Source organism: Arachis stenosperma, chromosome 7 (assembly GCF_014773155.1).
Source record: "Arachis stenosperma cultivar V10309 chromosome 7, arast.V10309.gnm1.PFL2, whole genome shotgun sequence".
NCBI lineage: Eukaryota > Viridiplantae > Streptophyta > Magnoliopsida > Fabales > Fabaceae > Arachis > Arachis stenosperma.
The window spans coordinates 84,365,540-84,371,826 of record NC_080383.1 but is presented as its reverse complement, the minus strand read 5'-3'; the positions used below and the strand labels follow the sequence as shown (position 1 = coordinate 84,371,826).

The 6,287-nt window shown below is 31.4% G+C and overlaps 1 long non-coding RNA gene across 2 annotated transcripts; it reads right to left on the bottom strand.

Moving 5' to 3' along the window:
* Positions 1-3,990: 3,990 nt before the first annotated feature.
* Positions 3,991-6,132, bottom strand: LOC130941640 (uncharacterized). Of its 2 annotated transcripts, XR_009070680.1 has the most exons (4): positions 5,878-6,132; positions 5,737-5,786; positions 5,515-5,643; positions 3,991-4,068 (listed from the first exon to the last, which is right to left on the bottom strand). It is a non-coding gene; the product is annotated as an uncharacterized LOC130941640 (long non-coding RNA). The 2 variants fall into 2 exon arrangements; XR_009070681.1 differs by having other exon boundaries at positions 5,732-6,132.
* Between the last annotated feature and the right edge of the window lie 155 nt (positions 6,133-6,287).

The following is a 6,287-nucleotide window of genomic DNA, read 5'->3' as shown; positions in this document are numbered from 1 at the left end:
AATTTGTCAATTCTAGTTGATTCTTTTTAATAGAGAAATCAATAATTTAACATATCATGTAGACTTATTCCATTAATATAGAAAAAAATATTGGTAGATGGACTAACCAATCTTATAGAATAAAGTTTAAGGGTCAAAAATAGTATTTTTTTTGTTAATAAAGATCTTATTGTCTTTCGATATAATTGTCAAGAGCAATTTAAGATATATTTTTCAATATTATTTGATTGTATAGCAAATTCTGACCGTAAATTCATCATATTAAATGATCATTATATGTTTATATAGGAATATATATTTTATTTTGAATAAATTAAACAAAATTAACCATCGCTATTAATTAAATAATTAAGACGTCAGGAGTATATTTTAAGTTTGTATTTATTTACTGTGGAATGATACTAAACACATCATATATAGTAAGGATTAGATTTTTTTATTATTAATAAAACTCAAAAGTCACTCGGTCAGCAAAAAGGTCCTGTGAATATAAAACTTAGATTTTTATTTGATAAATATATAGATATAACAATGAAATAAAATTATTATTTCATAAAAGGGAAAAAGGAGAGGGATATATAAATTATAACACAACGCATACTTTATTATTCTTTGAAGAAAAATTGAAAAATAGTAGAATCATAACTCCACTGAAAAGGAGGAGAATATAGTGTGTGTATGTAATGGGACAAAAACACATCCCATAACAAATTAACTAGCTTGGGGTGGGGCACATCCCGTACAAGGACATTCTGGATGTGGATTTGGATACGTACATATGCATTGACCAGAGCTGTTACATTTAGATGCCTCTACATCTGCGAATTTATTAAAAAAGAGGCAAGCAGCAAGACATGGATCAACATTTGGTCTTCGAGGATCCTTATGACAAAGAGTTCTGTCGGCTAAAGGATTTTGGCAAATTAATGCTGCTTCTGTTCCCTGCAATTGGTTATTTCCTACAAACAATTCGGACCCAAAATACACCATTATTAGCCAACAAAGTAAAATCATAACAACAATTATTGAAAACAAAATATATTGAATTGTATGAATTTTGCACATACCAAAACCGATGGAGAGAATAAGTACTAAGAGAATGGGAAAATAGAAAAGGCTTTTCATATTGTTTGGAGTGGAAATTTAATTTTCACCTTGCTTTCAATGGTTATTATGCATGTAAAAAGACAGGCTCTTTGGTATATATAGGCACTCAATCGTAAACAAAACAATAATGCTATAAACATTCTTATTGCATTGATTATTTGAAGTAGTTTTAAATAATATAATATACTATATTACCTTTTATAACATTATTCCGTTCCCAGCTCAATGATTTTATTTACTTTCCTTTTATTCCCACAATTTATGGTCATTTATGTGTATTTGTTATTACGATAAATAAAAATTCATTTATATTATGGAAAGAACAAGTATGGATTTTCAAAGCAAAACAATTTTATAAACTTTCTTATATTACAGAATTTAACAATTTTATAAACTTTCTTATATTACAGAATTTATGATTTGAATTAGTTTAAATAAGGTAATATTATATTACCTTTTAATTATAAGATCTTATTCCGTTTCTATGATCAATGCTTTTACTTTCCTTCTATTCCCACAATTTTTGGTAATTGTGTATATTTATTACTATAAATAAAAACTCACTTTTCTCCTGTCATCTATTCTACACCTATAAAAGTTTGGTACTTTGGTGCATACCAAAACCAACGGAAATAACAAGGAAGGATTTTCAAAACAAAAAAATGTTATAAACTTCTTATATTACTGAATTGATAATTTGAATCAGTTCAAATAATATTACATTACCATTTTTATTATTATTCAGTGTACATGTAATGCTTTTATTGACTTTTTCATCTATTATAAAAACGTTGTTCTTTATCTATAATTTTTTTATAGTTCAGAAACTCACCAAGAGCCAAACAAAGGGTGTGAGTAGATTAAAACAATATATATGAAGGACTATAATACAAACCATAGACACAGCAAGGAATAATAAACAAACAGACCATAAGTAAAGATTATATAAACTAGTCACCCCTTATTGAGTAACAACGTTTCTTTTATAAATACAAAAAAAAAACACTCATTTAACCACATTCACAACTAGAAAATTGTTTAATATAGACAGATTTATGGGCAGATTTAATCTTTATTGGAGACGGATTTTTGATTACCGACGGATTTTGTCATTTTATAAAAGTTTTGTCAAAAATTATTTACCAACGGATTTTTTTCGGTCGGAAAATTACTGACGGATTTTTACCAGTTATCGATAGATTTTTTTTCGGTAAATTCTCACCTCCATTTCCCTGAAACGTCAAACTTTCCAATGGATTTTTCGTCGGTAATTAGAAACAGCCGTCGGTAATTACAAACATATTTTCCAACAGATTTTTCATCTGTAATTGGAACCTTAAAAAATCATCCCAAATTTTGAATACAGACAGAAAATCTATCTGTAAATCTGTCAGTAAGGTAAAATAGATTTTTTTTTATTTTTCCATTACAAAATAAACCTATTTTCATACAAAATAAATATAAATTTAATAAACAAATTCATCGTATTATCAAACTAAAAGAAAAGTGCTATAAATAAGTCAATATAATTCAAAACATAAAATGTATTGTTGTTTTCAATGTTTAACCATATCAATGTTTTCAATGGATTCAAACAACATTTCATCCAATACAAGCAACATTTCATACATAGAATTGCAGAGCTTGGTGACCTAACAATGAATTTATACATGTATCTCTTCCTTGGACCGTTGCAGATTTTAGTGTCTGCTGCGATATTTGGAAATCTCTAAATAACTGCTTCCCGAAACATTGATCTTGGGTAAAACCAAGAAGCAAGTATTCCATGTAAGACCTAGAACTTTCAAAAAATATTACTATAAGTTAATTTCAATTTATGTATTCATTAAAAATTTTATTTTTAGAAATTATTTAATTAAAAGTAATTAAATCAAGTTTTGATAATTAAATTGAAAATTTTACTTAATCTTATAATTATTGAATAATTTTATATATTTAAATTATACAAGTTAACCGTTGTAAAAGAATAAGAATTTCATAAGATTTAGTTAAATAATTGAGATTTTAGAATTTCATACTCTAATTTTTATAAACAAATAAAATTAATTATATTATTTCTAATTTTAAGTTAGAATGCTTGATTAAATGCCAATTAGCAAATTGATGATTAAATAATATTTTTTTAAATTAATTTTAAGAATTAAATTAGATTTCAATTAATACAACATACCCTAATTTAATTAAAATTACTAAAGGTAAATATTCCCAAATTAAATCCAAACCCTAACTTTAACCAAATTAAACCCTAATTCCATAACCTAGCCCAGCCGCCATTCAGTTTTTTCTTCGACGTCCATGCGTCGCCACTACTGCTCCTGTCCGCGACGCTAGCTTCCACCACCATCGCATCTCTCATCACTGCCGCCAACGAGAATGCGCGCCAGGAGCAGACGCATAGAAGAAGGAAGACGGAGGGAGAAGAAGGTGGCATGTAACACCCTACCACACTAAGCTTTACGCTTAAGTCGTAAAACAAATGTGGTGTGGTATTACGACCTCTAAAATAAAATAAGTACATATAATAGCAGAAGAATTATAATATGCTAGGAGCCTTGAAGAAAAGGGAAAAATAAAAATCGCACAATAAAGGCGCAACGCTCAAGGAACGAGTTAACTTACGTGCTAAGAAAACCATAACTATCAAACATAAGCTAACAGAAGTGGGAATAGAGTGCCAAAGATACAAAATATCAAGCTCCTAACTCAGCCTGCGAAGTCAAGACTGGCCGGAGAATATTTACACATATATACATACGTATCCAAACCCAAAAGTACATATACACAATCCTGCCTCTCCATAAACCTCTAAGAGGATCAAAAAGAATAAGTCATGCGGAGAGAAATCTAAGTACATATATACATCATAGCATAACAAAATATCCCAGTAACCACTTCGCTTCAAGAGTCCAGACGCCTAACGAGATGCCTCTCGACCTGCATCTGAAAAACAACAACATAGTATGGAATGAGAACCGGAGGTTCTCAGTATGGTAAAGGTGCCACACACATAATATATAAGGTCCTGGGAATGCCAGAGGCAATCCTAGAACACCGACACTCAGATTATAGAGCTTAAAGTATTAAACAGAAGCCATAAAAGGTGGTTTACTAAGGATATTTAAATCTAACTTAACTTAACCTTAAATCTAAATCCCATTCTGCCATTCCTCCATACCTCCGACTCCATCATGCATTTTCACAGACAACTAAACAGACAAAGGCAAGCACAAGGAGGTTACAAGTACTACAGATAACAAATATACATTTAACATGGCAAGTACATTTAGGCACACCCAGTTAATACACAAGCAAGTAATTCAAGTAATATGCATATGATGCATGCCTGTCCTATGGCTGATGAGGCTCATCTGTCGGTTATCCAGCCAACCCGACAAGTCTGAATTGTACTTAGACTGTCCCCCGACGTGCATCCCCAAGAGTCTATGCATAGTTTTTTCTCAAATAATCAATAATACTCAATGGGGGTAACATTTCCGGGAATTTATATAGTGCCCGGTCACACACTTACGTCGTAGGGTCAACAGAGTATCGAGTTTTCAACCTGGTACACGTGGTGGCAAGCCACGGCACTTAATCCAGGGAATCTCGTATCTCAGATTATTCAAATTCATAAGCCATTTAAATAATTTAATTATAATTCATCAATATCCACATCATTCTCAATCACATTTCATTCATCGTCATACATCAATCATATTCAATCCTTATCCTTCATTATCACACCTCCCACTCCGTCTATCAATAGTTCTAATCCAAAACATAATTCATTCTTTTCTAAATAAATCAAACTTAAAACATGCTCATTTTCTTAATAACTCAAAATCAAACCATAACCTTTAAATCTAAATCTTTTTAAATAATCATATAAACAAAATCTCTAATTTTTATAAAATTTCGGCAGCATTTCCTCTAAAACTCGGACTTTGCCACCCTTTTCGGGTCCAAACCTGCATTCTTTTCAATCCAACATTCTCTTCCTCATTATCATAACAATCTCCACAAAAATCTACTTCAGATCAACAATTAAACTCATACAATCTTCAAATCCAACAACCAAAATTCAACTAAGAATCATAGTTCACAATTCCTAGGCTTTTAACACAAAATACCTCAAATCAATAATTCACCGAATCATTAATTAATCAACAAGCACCAAACCAACTATATTCATCAACAATAACATTCAACTATAATTCTCTCCAAATTAACATAACAACATTCAACATCCAAAATTAATAACCAATTATATTCATCGACAAATTACTAAACATTAAACATACACCTGCATTCCAACTTATCCTATGGTCATCTAGCCTAAGTTTTCACAGAACATTATATATTAAATGCAAGAAACCTAAACCATACCTTGGCCGATTTCCACGTAACGACCAAAGCTATTTATTCAAAACCAAGACAGCCCCTCAAAACTCAACTAATCCGCTTCCTCCAAGTTCCAGTATTCACAATTTCAAGCTCCAATTATTTATTCACAACCTAATACACATTCATAACACATATATATCCAATTTAATACTCAAAGCTCAAATTCAATGAAATTAAAATAGAATTATCATATCCTCACCTTACCTAAGCTTCACATAAGCAAGAGTGAACGTTTTTCTCAAGCTAATTGGATCCTAAAACATCAGAAATCAAAGAAATTCAATATTCCCACTTAAAATTCGAAAATTGGGGGAAATGAAGGCTGAGTGTAAAATAATGAGTTACCTATGAAATTGTTCCGGTAGAAATGTAGAGCTCGACGCGGTGAACGCGTGGCCGCAAACGGTGCGACGATTGGAGCTCGAACGGAGGAATTACGGGATTTGGAACTTTGCCGTAAAGGTTCGGCGTTCCTTTCCTCTCCCTGGAGCTCAGCTGCGTCCTTGAGGAAATGAGGGAAAAAGAGCCCGTGGCTCTTTTTAATGGGCTGGTCCGGTTGGACCGATAAGCCGGTTCGGGTTCGGTTCAACCGGTTCGGTCCTTTCGGTCCAATTTTGGACCGTTTTCTTCGAAATTAGTGTCAAAATTCTCGTTTCGATGAGCTCTACCCTAATTTAATATAGCATTCACATTTCTAATCCTCCTTATTAAAAACTAATTTATTGACTAATTATCTACTAATTTAACCGGGGTTT